Source organism: Phasianus colchicus, chromosome 21, assembly GCF_987193195.1.
Source record: "Phasianus colchicus chromosome 21, bPhaCol1.hap1.1, whole genome shotgun sequence".
Classification (NCBI taxonomy): Eukaryota; Metazoa; Chordata; class Aves; order Galliformes; family Phasianidae; genus Phasianus; species Phasianus colchicus.
The window spans coordinates 2,886,096-2,902,826 of record NC_143456.1 but is presented as its reverse complement, the minus strand read 5'-3'; the positions used below and the strand labels follow the sequence as shown (position 1 = coordinate 2,902,826).

At 45.3% G+C, this 16,731-nt stretch overlaps 1 long non-coding RNA gene across 3 annotated transcripts in view; it reads left to right on the top strand.

The window, feature by feature from the left end:
- The window catches only part of LOC149915302 (uncharacterized), a 49,915-nt gene extending 33,657 nt beyond the window's left edge, over positions 1-16,258 (top strand). The window contains exons 4-6 of one of the 3 annotated variants that reach the window (XR_016459254.1): positions 12,361-12,778; positions 13,322-13,488; positions 15,224-16,258. This is a non-coding gene — a long non-coding RNA (uncharacterized LOC149915302). The remainder of the gene's footprint in view (positions 1-12,360; positions 12,779-13,321; positions 13,489-15,223) is intronic. The other 2 variants (XR_016459253.1, XR_016459255.1) reach the window with 2 other exon arrangements.
- Positions 16,259-16,731: the final 473 nt, after the last annotated feature.

Here is a 16,731-nt window from a genome sequence, read left to right as displayed (position 1 = left end):
TCAAATCTGTTGACTTTTTGTGCTTTTGGAAGTATTGGTTTTCACTCCCCATCATTTTTTATTACGCTTATTCCTTCAGAAGAAAATATCTCAAATGTCCCTAATCTTTATTAGCATGGAATTTTAGATTCTAATGGGCTTGTTTTAATTTGCACACATTCTTGTTAATAATGAATCTGTTTAACGTGAGTTAAACCAAAAAGCCTGTAATGGTAATTCAAAACATAAAACTCTAGTGCGTTTCTGTAAGAATTCCCTGTTAATATTCTTAAGGCTTTTTAATGGTTATTTTAAGTAGGCATTGGTATTAGCAGAAACATCACACAAATTAAAATTAGGCTCTTGGTGACTATTTAAAAATGAATATTCACAGACTCTTCAGCATGAAATTAAATCTAGTTACATTTGATGCTGCTGGTATATTTTTACTGAAGAAAGATAGCACTGCCAGTGAACTTACTATCGATACCTAATTTATAACAACACGCTGATTGCAATGACCAGATTTATATAGCACAGCCTGGGAGCTTGTGTCAGGCTTTAAATCTATGAGATGAAGCTTGAGCCAGTAGTTGAATGGTGGAATTAGGGTCGAGGACTTCAGCTTCAATCTAGAAATCTTGTTCCAGGTTGGGTAGATTACAACCCTGCGCTCATCACTATGCTCTGCAATGAAAGAGCTGCCTTTGAGACTTTGGGATCACCCTCCATCAGGCCCTATTAGAAATCCACATCTTTGTGTGTAAGCCCAGGGCTTTTGCTTTGGGGTCATCTCTGTGTCATGTCCACTTCTGGGCTCACAAAGGTACATGTGTCCCCTTGCAGCTTTTCCTTTGCATTTGGTTGTGCTTTCACCTGCTGCTGGGAGCTGGTGGAGCTTCTGCTCCCTTTCTCTTCATTGTTTAATGAAGTCCTCAGTAAAAAATATCAACGAGGAACATTCATGTCATTTCTTCACAAATCAGTCTTTCCTCATCCTTTGCTAGACTTTACCGAATTATTTCCTTATTCTCTTTTTCTTCTGAATATACAGAACTAAGCTCAGCATTATAAAACCCAGATTACCATCCCTAAGTAGTGTGGTAACAAAACACGCTTAAAATTAAACGCATGCAAATCCACACAAAGTCCATGGGATTGAAGCAGATGGTAAAAATTAAGCAAGAAGTTAAATCCTGAAGGGATGGCTTTAGGAACACGCTTGGGATGAAGTGATGAGGAAACGCAATCCCTACCTACCATACAAATACAATTCCATGGCCCCCTGCCTTTTGCTCATCATCCTGGGACTGCAGATTCCAAATCTGCCCAGCTTTTCTGTTTCGTTTTGATGATAACACCTTGTGCTTCCCCTCAGGCTTCTGAAATAAGACAGCATTTCCGTGATATATCTTGGAGCCATTAAGCCACAAAAGCTGTGTCGTCTTTCTGCTGATGTGCACTACAAGGACCTGTCATTCCACTGATATAGTACAGCGTGAGAATGGTCTCCCTCCAAAATACATCACCTGGGCAATGGCATTTTGAGTTATATGGTGCCAGGAAGGAAAGTATCTGAACCATTCACAAACGTAGACAAGATAGGAGCAGAAAACATCTTTAGTTTTCACGTGGGCAGCTGGACCTGCAGAAGAGCAATTAAAAAATGGTTTAAAGTCATCGTCATTGAATGGGAGGAAATGGGTTGTAGCACTTACTTGCTTTAGGTCCCTAATTCCCATTTGCAGAAGGGACCATCAGGTATAAGAGCCTTGAAGTCATAGCTGGATACCTTCTGTGGAGGCATTGGAGTCCAAGTGCCAATCCCATCACCTGTTTCCTCTTCTGCTAAGCTCAGAGCCACGGCTTACACTTCTCCCTTCCCTGTGCGTGGGCAATGCTCTCCCTGTGTGATGTGCTCCCATACCATTAAAAAGCAAATGGTAAAACATATTTGCTCTGTACTGCCTTGGCTTCACAAACTCTCTTCCCCTGGCTCACTCCACTGCTGTGAGCAGCCACACGGGTGCCAGCAGCTCTGCCTGTAACAGCAACAATATTCACTGCTTAAATATTTGCAGGATCACTGTCTGAATTGGCATTCTTTCCAAAGCTATCTGGGCTCCATGAAAAACTCGTGGAATAAACACAGTAACACAGGGCCAGCTCCTCAGCTAGTGATAGTCAGTTTGATTCTGTGTAAGCCAAGTTGAGGATCCGCTCTTCCTCATGTCTGCCTAAGATATGCAAGAAAATGAACAATGCTAGCAAATGTACATGCAATTCAGTGGTGAATTGGTGCATCTTTTCATTTATTGTCTTGATTTTCTGTTTTCTACTGCTGGGAAATTATGCAAATATTTCTCGTACTGAAGAAGAATACCAATAATTAAGAAATGTGCAGCTTGGATTTGGAATGATGTTGTGAATCCCATAGCAATGTTCTCATGCAGCAGCACATTAACAGCTGTGATGACTGCTATCTGACACAAGGGCTGGATTCTCAGCCCCCAAGAAGGTCACTGTGCATTGTTTGTTTGGCACTTATATGGAAAAAAATAGCAGAAAAAGAGAGCAGGACATAAGGCCCTGGCCAGCTTTCCGACCTGTTTCTGCAGGAGTAGTTAAACAGCATCATTTCTTAGGGGAAGAGAAGGAGGCCACGTGGCTCTGGTATTGGGCCAACTCAGACAAAAGATGTCACCTTGCTGTCTTCATGGCAGGAATGGCAAACAAACTTTTTGCAGGTAATATCCTTAAAGGCCAAAGAAGTATGGGGTTCTGTAACAGGGCACCTATGGCTCTGGGCAATAGGGATCTCAGCTTTAGTTCATAGAATCACAGAACCATTTCAGTTGGAAGGGGCTCTTAAAGACCATGCAGTGCACAGGGACACCCACAGCTCCATCAGTGCTCAGAACCTCACCCAGCCTTTGAATGTCTCCAGGGATGGGGAACCACCACCTTTCTGAGCAACCTGTGCCAAGGCCTCACCACCCTTATCATAAAAAATGTTTTCCTTATACCCAGCCTAAATCTTTCCTCTTTTACTTTGAAACCATTTCCCCTCGTTGTATCACAAAAGACCCCGCTGAAGAGTCTGCTTGAGTCCAGAGATAACTACTTTTATTTACAGATATTGGAATTTCTATCCAAAGAGAAAAAAAAAGGAAAAATTACAAGTTGCTTGCTATGTGGATGAGCTTCAGGACCAGCATGCCAAGGGTCAGGTCATGAGTAGCCTTCCTCCTGCTCTGTGTTGCCAAAAGAGCCCAGCTTTGCTCGTGTGCAGCTCTCCTCAACATCCAACTGTTGATGGCAGCTGAAAATCGAGTTATGGAAGTAGAGTAGGTCACTGCTTGGCCCTAGACATAATTAGCACAAGGGTAGGTTATTTTCAACTACAGCAGGCAGTTGTATTTGCATAGTCTCCATGTAATTTATTGAAAGCTGCGAGACTCTCAACCAGGGAGCCACATTAGTGGATGGATATTAACCTGGGAACCTCTACAAAAAAACTTTACCTGGCCTTCCCGCTATATATATTTTTCACTCAATACCATCCTGTCACTGAGCAGCTTAATTCTCTTATGGGCACAGTTGCCAACCCAGTTTCCAGGGGGGACACGTGCCCCAGGATTTATTTTATTCCATTTAAGTAACTATGGCCAGTTTTCATAATTTGAGGAGGTGAAATTGCCCGTTCCCTGAGGCACTCTAACAAATGAGATCAGAAGTCCAATGAATACATGTCTTGCAACGCTTTTCAGTTCAATTACGTGTATCTATGTGCAACTGATAACGCCACGATCGGTTCAAATAGTATCTCTGCAAGTGTGAAAGGCTGCAAATTAAAGTCTATTTCACATCAGTATCCAACATGTTACTGGAAAGATTAAAAGGAAAATTTTCTAGGGACAAGGGATGAACAATTAATGAGGCCTGGAGTGACTCTGAAACAGGTAGCAAAGAAAAACAACTGTAAAAAGAGAAACCATCAGAAGTGAGCAGCTTGGTGCCAAGTTGCAGAAGGAGATTAGTGGCGAATCTCACTAGATCCATTAGCGTTTGTGAAGTACTCGCGGAGTAGATCAATGAGCATCACAGTAACTCCCAGGAGGAAGTGAATTAAAAGCTTTTTCTTCTTCTTTTTCCTTTTTTTTTTTTTTTTTTTTTAATGGTGGGAAGCAAATAAAGCAGAGCTTGCACAGTGACTGGTGAGACTAAACCAAGGCATTGGATGGGCACCTGGTCAGGGACTGCTGGCTGTCCCATTCAAGTTAGGTTACAACCAAGTATGAAAGTACTTTCAAAGCTTTGACATGGCCAAAACAGTGATGTTAAGTGACTTTAAGTCAATTTGATTTTAGTTTCAGTTGCCTTATTTGAGACTCTGGGCATTTGGCATGGGTGGCAATTTGTATGCAGGCAAAAAACTTCAGCTTGTTTTTAGTGGCAGCAATAAGAAAGTGCTGAAGTCCTGAGAGCCACCTTAAAAAGGCATCTCCAGCCCTTCAGGTTGCTCCAGCACAGCCCCGCTGCAGCTTCCCCAGTGCTATTGATTTACACCAGTTGAACATCTGGCCCATATGCTTTGTATTATTAAATACTTCTGCGATTATTATGTGAGCAATTAAGATTCATGGAAATGAAAAAGCAGGCTATGAATTGTGCCTTCGCTGCGGTTCGGGAGGAATTGCTTAGGCAAACTGCTGCCTTTCACTGTAGCTGTGCAGTTTTTCTGTGTATGTTTTTTTCTAGAAACCAGACCTAAGTGTCAATGAGACCTCAGATTTTCTTCATCTGGGAAGGATCAGCTTCACTACTGCCATGTTTCCCCACCTTGTTCTTCGAGCTGCTACCCTGCATATCCCAAACCAGTGCTGATGCTGGAGGGCTACAGGAAGCCTTTTCCCAGCCAGCCTACCTCTCTCCCTCACTGCCCTTGAGATCTCCAACTTCTTACCCTGTCTGCCACTGCCATACAGAGGACTGTGATCTCTTCCTCTGCCCGGCAGCCTTTCTTTGTATACAAAGCTTGTTATGTTGCTCATCTCTTCTGTGCAATGTTCAGCCTGGTCAATCGTGCTGGAATTCAATACTGACAAAGTCCAGACAAGCCCAAGTAAATGTTAACACTCCAAACTCTTTATTGTTTTTTCTTTTCTTTCTTTAAACCTGATTCCCTTTCGTGGTTTGCTGCTGGAGTATAGAAGTACATCCAGCCAGAACAGAACAAGCTCCATCTTTCAGTATCAGGAGATGAAAGGAATAGCATGAGATCACATTTTGCAAACTTGAGAGGATTTGAAAATCCCTCTCCTGCTATTTCTGGAAAAGAAGTCAATGACAGGTCAAGATTATCTTCACTAACAGTGTGAGAAGTAGTGCGGGCTGCATGTTTTGTTTCACCTGAAATGCAGCGTTCAACAGCTGGGTTTCCTCATCTAAAATGATCAAAAATTCTTGGCCACACATAAAATTGTCTTCTGGTACTATGTAATGGCACTTGCCAGTATGATGTGCAGAACAGCAGGGTGACCTTCTAACATCACCATCCCCAGGGCCTGATGTGACACTGCTTAACAGATGCTTGGTGACTTGAAGGTCCCGAAGTTACAGCTCTGCATGTATGCACAAGTCACCATTCCTATTAAGGGCTGAGGAGAGACAGATTTGGCTTTTATCCCACTTCTCAGACATGGCATGAGAGTAACAGACTGCTCTGAATGGGAGGTCACTGTTCTTCAGAAGGAGGGCTGTTACAACATGGGGAATAGATCTGCGGGGCTGATCCAGGTGCACTGGCTCTGATGGGAGCCGGGAGAGAAACAAAGCAGGAATTTGGGGGCAAATTAGAGCTTGGCTAAACCTCACCAGAGTGAAACATGACCAAGTACACCCTATCCAAAACACCCCTCCCTTTTTAGATATTTGGCATGTTGGTTAGGAAGGATTGTGACATAGGGTTTTGTCTTACAGACCATAGACTTAAAGAAGGTCAACAAAGCTTTTAAGGCTCTGAAGCATCGTCCCTTCCCATCCTGTGCCTTCCCATCCTGTGCCTTCCCTTCCCTTCCCTTCCCTTCCCTTCCCTTCCCTTCCCTTCCCTTCCCTTCCCTTCCCTTCCCTTCCCTTCCCTTCCCTTCCCTTCCCTTCCCTTCCCTTCCCTTCCCTTCCCTTCCCTTCCCTTCCCTTCCCTTCCCTTCCCTTCCCTTCCCTTCCCTTCCCTTCCTTTCCCTTCCCTTCCCTTCCCTTCCCATCCTGTGCCTTCCCTTCCCTTCCCTTCCCATCCTGTGCCTTCCCTTCCCTTCCCTTCCCATCCTGTGTCTTCCCTTCCCTTCCCTTCCCTTCCCTTCCCTTCCCTTCCCTTCCCTTCCCTTCCCTTCCCTTCCCTTCCCTTCCCTTCCCTTCCCTTCCCTTCCCTTCCCTTCCCTTCCCTTCCCTTCCCTTCCCTTCCCTTCCCTTCCCTTCCCTTCCCTTCCCATCCTGTGCCTTCCCTTCCCTTCCCTTCCCTTCCCTTCCCTTCCCTTCCCTTCCCTTCCCTTCCCTTCCCTTCCCTTCCCTTCCCTTCCCTTCCCTTCCCATCCTGTGCCTTCCCTTCCCTTCCCTTCCCTTCCCTTCCCTTCCCTTCCCTTCCCTTCCCTTCCCTTCCCTTCCCTTCCCTTCCCTTCCCTTCCCTTCCCTTCCCTTCCCTTCCCTTCCCTTCCCCTTCCCCTTCCCCTTCCCCTTCCCCTTCCCCTTCCCCTTCCCCTTCCCCTTCCCCTTCCCCTTCCCCTTCCCCTTCCCCTTCCCCTTCCCTTTCCCCTTCCCTTTCCCCTTTCCCTTCACCTCACTTCACCTCACCTCACCTCACTTTCATACCTTTCCTTCCTTTCCCCTTCCCCTTCCCCTTCTTCCCCTTCTTCCCTTTTCATCACTCACATTCAGATCAGTGACATTTCGCATGCAAAGGGCAAATAAACACATGAAAATTATTTGGAGATCGAAGTTCAGAGAGGTGTGAAGAAGGAAGGATTTGGTGAGCAAAGGTTTTGTGAAGAGAATCACTGGATGGGATTGCTTCATAGAATTATACTTCATTACTGACGCTTCACAGCCTTGATTTTCATATTTATTTGTGAGTCTTCTTTTTTAAACCATGGGCTCTTTTGACATGAGAGTCATGCTGTGTAAAGCACTATTGATTAGAGTTTCTAATTTCATGCCATTACAGCATGACCATTGGGGAATGAAATGTATTTTATTTTTTTCCACTGCTACTATGCCAGCAGTGCTTGGGATGCAGCCATCACGCAGGCTGTCAGCAGCAGGCATTTCCAGCTAAAGATCTTTGCTGTTTCAGCCAAAAGGGGAATGTGCCCAAGCTCCAAGCCTCTGCTCAGTGTGTTGTTCCTGGAATTAGATCACACCAGTGGCAAAATGTATTCTGAGGCTGGAGGTTTGCAGAAGAATGGCTGATCTGGAGACTCTCCATTTTTCACTGGGACTTGCAAAAGGCCATTTTTTCCCCTTCCAGAGGAACGGTTGGCATTTGCAGCAATACCTGCTGTGTTTCCAGTGCCTCTGATTTGGTGCTTAAAAAACAGAGGAACCTAAAATCACCAAAGGCTTGGGAAAATCCTAGACAGAGTCTCCTATGATCACATAATGTGTGTTGTTCCTGTAATGTATATAGAAGGGGCAAGAAAGAATGGACTGTAAACATCAGAAAGAGTTGTCTCCGGCTTACATTAAAGAGCTTTTTTCCTCTTATATCCTGAATCCAGGCCTGTCTGGAGTTTCCCAGGGAAAGGTTTCATGGTGAGACCAGGAGGTTTGTGTCTGTAGTATTTTGCCCCATTGGAGCTGCCTAGTGGGGTCATCTTCTCCTTTTCTCTTCCCCCAGGTACGCCCCAAACACTCTGGTTTTTGGTCTGTCCCAAAACAATCAGTAAGAAGATTCCTTTAACCTCAACAAAAAATCCCCACCTTTTTTTCCTCTGTGTAACAAAGGCTTGTGCTATCCCGAGTAAAGACACCGGGAAGATAAAGTCAGCCTAAGTCTGCTGCTGAGCTTGACTCTAATGAGTTTCGCTCACGGTGTAAGTAACGTGGCTTGTCTTACACTCTGGTTTTACCTCTGAACAGTAGATATGCACTAGCTGTCCTGAACTAATGAAGCTTTCCAGCAGTGAAGACAAGCTCTAGCGGAGCGGCAATAGATGTGTGAGCCCCTTACAAATAGCCAGATGAGAGAAGAGTGAATGCTTGAAATCTGTCAAAGGGGAACCAGCCGAGAAAGTTCCCCGACTTCTGCTTTATTCCAGGAGCTCCTGACACCCGCCGGCAGGCGATGAATTAATGCAACACAGCTGGAGCTCCTTGAGGGCTGCAGATGCAAATCCCAGAGCTGTTCCTACGTGTACCAGAGGTAGTATGGCCAGTTTTAGGATTCCCATATATAAGATATGTCAATGTGCTAGAGCAAGGCTGAGAAAAAAACGTTTTTTGGAAGAGGCAAAGAGGATACGTCATTGATGTCTATGGTTATTAAGAGAGGGTGTGCAGAAGGCAGAGCCAGACTGTCCTTGGAGACACACAGTGACAGGACAAGAGGCAACATGCACAACTGGCAGCAAGGAAATTCTCAATAGATAGTGAAAAATGCCCACCATGAGAATGGACAAATGCCAGACCGGGAGCCCAGAGAGACTGTGAGACTCCAGTCTATGAGATGCTCAAAACTCAACCGAATGTGGCAGCCTGGTAAGATGGGCCTGCATTGACTGGAGGCCATGCTTTTAATTGCAGCTTGTGATCTCTGTGTGGTGACATTGCCCAAGCCTTTCAAGCAGAAGCCCAGTCCAGTCTCAGTTAAATCTGCCAGGTGATTCCACTCACTTCTAAATAACATTGGTCTCAATCAGCATTGCAGAATGTATCTTGCTGCCACTGCCCTTGCCTAGGGGCATTTACAAGCACAACCCTTCCAAACATGAAGCAGGAGTGGGATTCTACATATGGCTCTCTAAAGAAAAGCCATTCCCAAAGCCAGCAGAAAAGGAGACATCACTGCCACAACTCTACAGAGGGATTCCACTCGTGGCATCATCACTTCCCATGTGTGTCCCCTATGGATCCTGCCGTGACACAGAGGTGTCAGATGAGCCCATCTGTCTCCTGCACACTCATCACCTGAACACATCAGAAGTGTACTTCTGGAAGGAGCAGTGAGAGATGCCATCATTCACAGTCTGTCAGTGGCCGTTTCCCAGTGCCGGGCTCCCTGAAGAGCCTGCACCTTACAAAGAACCCCAAAAGGGGGATCAGCCCCTTCCCCAGCACTCAGGTTTCAGTGTAACACAATTCTAGGGCTCTCCATACCTACCCTCTGTCTGCAGAGTCCTTTTGCAGGCTTGCTGACATTTATATACCATTCTAAATATCACTGAAGCATTGCTGGGAGAGAGGAAATGAGGAATGAATGACACAGACTTGCAAGCAGCAAAGGGAAAAAGGTGGTGCCGAGTTTGATTGTAGTAACTGCACCAACACCCCCAAGGAACACAGCCCCCTACAGACACTGTGCCTTTTCCAGGTGATGAAATGAACTTCTTTAGCTTTAACCCTAAGAAAACTATGGCCCAGCTCATAAAACATCCTGGAGTGCAGAACTGCTTACAGACTTGATTTGTCTTGAGCTTTGTGCTTTGTAAGATTGGAGGTGATTTCCTTACCAAACTCTGTGGAACATCATTCCAGCAACTGGATCATAAATGCCACGTGGATATTTACAGTAATGAGGAAATACATTACAGCCAGAAAGGATGGCTTCAGTTTAATAGAAATATTCTTCTGGAACAGCTGAAGGCCAATCCTGAGGATCAATCCTCTCTTGCTTCTTCTTAATCTGAATTTTACTTTGCTCTTAGCTGGAGCTGGAGAGGATCTCCCCTGCCACCAGCGCTGCTTAGGGCAGGACCAAGCCCTCCCCTCCCTGTAAAGGAGCACTGGAATGGGGGAACATTTATTTCCCCCTGGAATATTGCCCCTGCTGCATGGTGGATGGGAGCAGCAATGAAGCACAGCCAGCTTGGGTGTCACGTGAAACGGAGCTTGGTCAGCTTCCAGGAGTGGAATTCAGCCTTTTCTTCTCCAGGAAAGGATGCAAGCAATTTGTCTTAGGATGCTATAAAGACGCCTCAAGAATATCATATAGTCTGCTAGTGCTGCAGAGAACCTCTTAAAAACTTAATTGCCTGTGTCACCAAATGAGGAGAGAGCAGTCCCTTGAAAGATCCAGTGTTTTGAAAACAAGCAGTCAGTTCTAAATACTTTCAAATGGTACATGCTTCTTTACTCCTGCTGACAATAAGAGTAATTGCTGAGTGCAGGATAAAGGAGATTGTCTGTAATGTTTTATTTTCTTGTTACATCTTTTTTTTTTTTTCACAATGCAAAAAGACAGAGGTGTTCTTGGGCTGCGACCAATCAAACAGAGAAGTTCCCAAGAGACAGGAGAGGGGTAGAGATCTCAACAGCAAAGTGATTCTCCTGGTTTGAGAGCACCTCAGCTCCCACCACTCGTGCTGTGAGTGCTGCCCACAGGGATGACAGATCGGGATGTTTCCTCCCATCGTTTGCTCACTGTGCTGCCTCACTGGCATCTCTATTAATTCTGGGACACAGAAGACCTCGAGCATCTCCGTTTTCTCACTCACCTCTGACTTTTACTTCGGCCATAGTGTTCAGAGTGCGTGGTTCCATCACCCCAGCCTTCCCAGAGCTAATATCAGTGTCTGCCATCACTATGTTTGCCCATTAAGGACTTGTTGGCTCCCTGCATTTTCCTGTGTGGCCCACGATGCAGCGTAGTGCACTGGAAAGCAATATTCACTCTAACATGATGTGACATCTGTAACCTCAGAGGGAGCACAGGCTTATGCTAGCTGTGCTGCTGCACAGTCAATGGTCCTCCTTTATACCTGCCATTAAAGCAGGAGCAAAGAGTTATGATCTATAGTTTTACTACTTTTTATTGAAGCAGTCACCATGTTTTGCTTTGGGTTGTTATTTTTTGTTGTTGTTTTTCCTTGGTAGACAAGTAGATATGCAAAGCACAGCAGATGTCCCAAACTTGAAGAGCCAAGGGAACATTTCTTCTTGGCCCTTAGACGAAATGGACTGGGCTGTGCTCCAGGAAATAGGAATGATTAATCCATCATTGAACATGAACTTAAACGAGCTAATATTAGGTATTTTAGTTCTGATGTATGCGCTAAGTGAAAAAAAATCATTCAGAGGATAAAAGTGATGGCTTTGGGACAATGTTGTAAGATAGAGAGGCTGCAGGAGGGTGAGAGCAGCAGGGCTGAGTGCAAACTGCTATGCTTCCTGAGCACAGGAAAGGGAACTGCTGCATGACCCCAACAGTCTGCAGTGCTCCAGCCCCAGCTCAGTGGCTTTATGCTGAGGACACAATGTTGTGCTCCAGCTGCCAGGGTGAGTCCTTCCTTTCGATATCCACTGTTCTAGTTGTGCCATTAACCACAATTAGGCCCTTAAGCCAGAGACAGCAATTGATATTTTATCATTGGGATTTTTTGCCGTGGCTTTTGTACCCACCTGGAGTGAACAAACTATTACAAGTTTCATCCAATTATGCTAAGTGTGGTTGGACACACTGCGCCCAGCACAATCTCTTTTTAATGGAGAGAGGGGCAGTCCGTTATCAGCTCGAGGCACCATCATTCATTAAGACATCATTTGCCTCTCACCAGCAGAGCAGAAGCAGCAAACCTGTAGGATGTCATATTAAGGTGTGATAATGAAAGATAGGCAGAACGGGATTAACAAAGGGGTTTTCTCCACATTACACCTTTCTCTGACTACTTTGCTCAGTCCCAGCCTTTTATGATCTCCTAAGGGAACATTTCAAAGGGGTGCGTGGAAGTTGGGCCTGCAAATCCAATTAATTGCAGATGTGGTTTGTGCCTAGAATCACTGCGCACCACTTAAAAAAGAAGCTGCCTGAGTGCAGCGGACCATCGAACGCAAAGTATTGGGCATACAGTGCTGGAGAAGGGCCGAAGTGGTCACCAAATCTAGCTCCAAATCTGGCAGCAGGGATGCTTTGAGGGGAAAGTTGCTATATCTGTCCCTTCTTTCCTTCTTTCTGAGGAGCAGCCACTACCTGTAGCACTGGGGACTGGAAACGCAGCTGAGAATCAGCTAGCCCAATAAATCACCTGCATGATCCTACACAATCCATCCCTGGAGAGAATGAACCTGGTGCCCAAATGCATGGAGGGAACCTTATTTCTATCTAAATTGTGCACTGATATGGCTTTTATCCAATTATCAGACTTTTTACCACTTCTAATGTGTTTTTCTTCTCAGCGTACATCCAAATGCCCAGAAGGCAATTTCATTGCCTACGGATGCAGTGACACGACTGAGGTCACCTGAAGTCTGCGTCAGAGAAAGGAACTGAGCCCATGGCTCACGCAGCAGGGACCGAACGTCACAGCGTGGGACTGGATGCACTTCATGGAAATGGATTTCATGGTTGAAAAAGGGCCCAGTGTAAATCCTCCAGTACTGAGATCAGCAGGGCATCTTTTGTGTCCTCCCTTCCCAGGGCACCTGTGCAGCTTACTGGGAGAAGCACAGCTGGAATTTCTTCATTTGCCTTTGGATTCCCATTCACATGCTGGCCATACAAAACTCTCTTTTCTTTTTACCGTTCCCAGAAATAACATTTTCCAACGATTTTTTAATTTTTGTTTCCATTTCCAGAGCAGGTCAGAATGTCGTGGTAAGTGTTCCTGTTATGAGCAGTAAGTAAATTAGGAAGAGGACACAGGGCACGACCAGGGCATTTCCACCAGCCCACAGCAACCAGAAACTGCAGAGCTGCATCCCCAGGGAGCACTGCAGGCTGCTGAGATTGAGCAGATTTCAGCAGGCCCTGTGCACCAAGGCAGATGCTTAAGTACACAGTCCCATAAAGAAATTCCTTCTTAAAAATCCCAATCTTGAGCCAAAAAGCACAGGAGACGATCCTGCTTCACACACTGCTGAAAGAAACTCTTTGGCCAAAATTGCTCTGGCTGTTTTTCTGCGCTCCAGTAAACCTGGCTGCTGTCTCCATCCCACAGATGACTTCATTTCGGTAGATTTCTCAACCCAGGCTCTCTCTGCCTCAAAAGCAATTGTTTGTGCTGCAGTTGGAAAATGTGTATCATCGCAGTCACCTTTTTTCCACTGCAGAGTAATTAATCAATACTTCTCATGGAGAGCAGTCAATTCTCATTAAGCCGGGTTTTCACAAAGTTGCTGTTTGGTTTTTCTTTTGCAGAAGAGCTGTGACATACCCAAAGGCCACTTTGTGCTCACGCTGTGGGCTGTGCTTAGTTGGGGATGCACCAGCATGAGGGCAAACTCCGCGTTGCAGGAAGCATTTAGAAGTGCAGAACTCACAACCATTGGTGCCAAGTGAATGGAGGACACATCTGAGAACTCAACGTGAGTAGCTGGGGGAAGGGAAGTGCAGCACAGGGTGGCAATGCATGAGAACCAAACACTGAAACAAAACAGTGTTTGGTTCTTCCGTAGGCTCACAAGTTCCTTCCTGGCTCCGTGTAATTTACTGTACAATATAGTGCTGGAAGTCATTATTATTACAAAGAATCACTAATTCAATAACACTGCTATCCTGCTTGAATAACACCCATACAATATTAATGCGTTTCCCCCATCATATTCATTGCAGAACACAAAAGCTGCTAATAGAATGCAAGAAGCCTTAAGGCAAGGAGGCCGCTAATGCAACAGTCGCTGCTGCCCATGCATTGCTAGCACCGAGTGAGGCTCTGGCAATTATGATTGCAAAGCACATTCTTGGATGCCATTCATAAAAAACAAATGGCTAAAAGTTAAAACTTCAAACAGAAGTAGCAGAGCTGCCTGGTGTTACACGATAACATGGCACTTTATTATCGCTCTTCAATTGTTTGACGCTGATGCCTCTGTTTAGCACGTCTGTTCGTTATCGTTCTCCAATTAACAGACTTTTTTCAGATTATTTTTATGAAATTCTCATTTAATTAGCAATACAGCTGAGTCTCAAATGGCAGTTTTAAAAATATCCTCCCACCGATCAAGCAGCCAAATGGTCTTTCTGAGATATTCACAGAGTTGTAAACCTTCATTTGTCTGCTCATTATCCCCCAACTTAGACGATGGGAAAGCAAGCACCTGACAATCAATGGTTGTTGACCGGATGCTTTCATTTTGCCCAGTATTGAAAAATATAAATTTCACCTCTGAAAACCTTCTTGTGGAGTTTTCTCAAGGAAAGGATGTGGTTTATTGAGCGATTTTCAGATTCCACACAATAGATGGGGAATTAAAATAATGAATGACAAATAATGGAAAACAGGTGCGATGGGAGAACGTCAGGCAAGCATTCCACAGGCACCGAGCAAAATGGGAGGAAACATATTTATAATACAATAAAGAAAGAAAAAAAAAAAACAAAACAAAACAACAAAAACACCCACAATAAAATAAAATCAAGAGCAAAATTCAAGTGAATGGGCCCTCTTGCTAGACAGCTGGAAACCATTATGATATTTAGGAATGCACACACTAATAAGCTTAAAACACACTTTTGCCATACGTTGGTGGATGTGTAGAGTTGGGTAGAAGTGGTGCAGTTGACACAACGGATGGAAGGGATACCATCCCGAGGGAACAGGACAAGAAGTGGGCCCACAAGAACCAAATGAGGTTCAAAAGACCATCTGGAGTACTGCGTCCTGTACAAGAGAAACATGGAGCTGTTGGAGTGGGTCCAGAGGAGGGCATAAGGATGCTCAGAGAGCTTTGGGTGTTCTGCCTGGAGAGGGGAGGGCTCCAGGGAGTCCTCACTGTGGCCTTCCAGCACTTGTGGGGAGCTTATAAACAGGAAAGAGAGTGGATTTGATATCGTCTAATAGTGGTAGGACAAGGGGGAGTGGCCTTAAACTAAAATAGGGGAAATTTAGGTTAGATGTGAGGAAGAAATTCTTTATTCAGACGGTGGTGAGGCCCTGTACTGCTGCTCAGAGCTGTGGTGGCCACATCCCAGGAGGAGCTCAGGGCCATGGATGGGCTGTGGGCAACTTGAGCAGGTTGGGGGCAACCAGCCCATGGCAGGGGTTGGAAATGGATGATCCTTAAGGTCCCTTCCGACCGAAGCCATGATTCTATGTTTCAGGTTTTTTAGACTAATTCCAGCAGAAAATAACAAGATTTCTGCCCATGCCAGAGATGGTTTTCAGATGCTGTTGGTGCTATGCCCAATGCAGCTGATTCACCTACTGTGGCATTGCTGTGTTCCTGGCCCACTGCAGCCAAGCAGACCCCTGGAGCTGTGCCAGAAAGTAGGTAAGTAAGATCCCAAGATGCCCCTTTCAACTGAGTGATGCATTTCAGCTTTTCTTCCAAGCCTTCCAGAAGGCACGAGCCCCTCTCCACAGGTATTATTATGGGGCACACTCAAAACAGCTGCCTTTGCCTGGGAATCGGAGAAGGGAGTTCAGCAAGTCCCCTTGAATCTCCAGCTGCAGTAGTATGTTGTTATGAACCTCTACCAGAGCACTCGTAGTGCAGCTGGAGAGTCTGTCTGACATTGCCTCCAGTGACCTTTTCACTATAGCCTAAGTGCTGTGGAGCTGGTGTTTCAAGAGAAATTCAAATCGAATTTACTCAGGCAGAAAGGATTGGCCTGAGGATAGCCCTTCCACTGCTTAGTGGTTCTCCTTGTCGTTCTCATGGAAATTGCAATTCTTTATGCATGGTTCTTCTTCCTGCACCGCAGCAAATGCATCCACTCGAGCAGTGGCCCCAAAATGAAGGTATAACCCATTACAAGGTCACAACATGGCCATGAGTCCTGGAACCCCAAACTGGCTGGTGGACATCAGACATCCACCTCGTGTTCCAGGATGCAGCTTGTTTACGTGGGATGCGAGCAGCAGAGATTTGTGTAGGCTTTGGGGCATGGGGGATTTGACACAGGGCTCGGTAGGGCAGGGGGCAGTGGGGCAGCTCATTGGTGCTCCTGATGGCAAAGGGCTGAGTCCCTGGTTTGCATGAGCAAAGTGTGTGCTGGGGGAACGCTGCGTTTCTTCATGCGCTTTCCTGGCACGGTGCGATTATTTCACACATGTTTGTATGAGAGCTGCTTTAAAATGTAATTTCTTTGATTAATTTGGTGTCTGTATTTTCACTGTTTTGTTCGCTCCAATTTATGACAAAATTGAACAAAGTGGGTAACAAAATATAGCCCTGTCAGGCTCCTGTCTTCACGGATATAAAGAAAAATGTGAAACTGTCAGGCACACAAATGTGCCAAACCCCAAGGAAAATTATTACATTCTGCTTGACATTTACTTTAATTTTACAAAATTCTGTAATACCATTATAAATAATAATAATAAAAAGCGGCATGGAAATATTGTTAAGTGTATTTATTTTCATTTGCAAGCATTGTGATTTATGGGTTTGTTTCGTTTTCTTTTTTCCTTTCTCTGCATCAGAAGCAATGGGGCACCTGGAAGCTGCTGTCTGTCTGTCTGCAGGATGGGGGAAAGCAGCAGGACCTCTTGCTTCCAAAAACCTGGCAAACATGTCATTGAGCTCTGGGAAATGCTTTCAGAGGGACAGGTAGCTGGGTCAGAGCTCTGTGTCTGTGTCAGCCCAAAGAAGGGGGTTTACAACTAC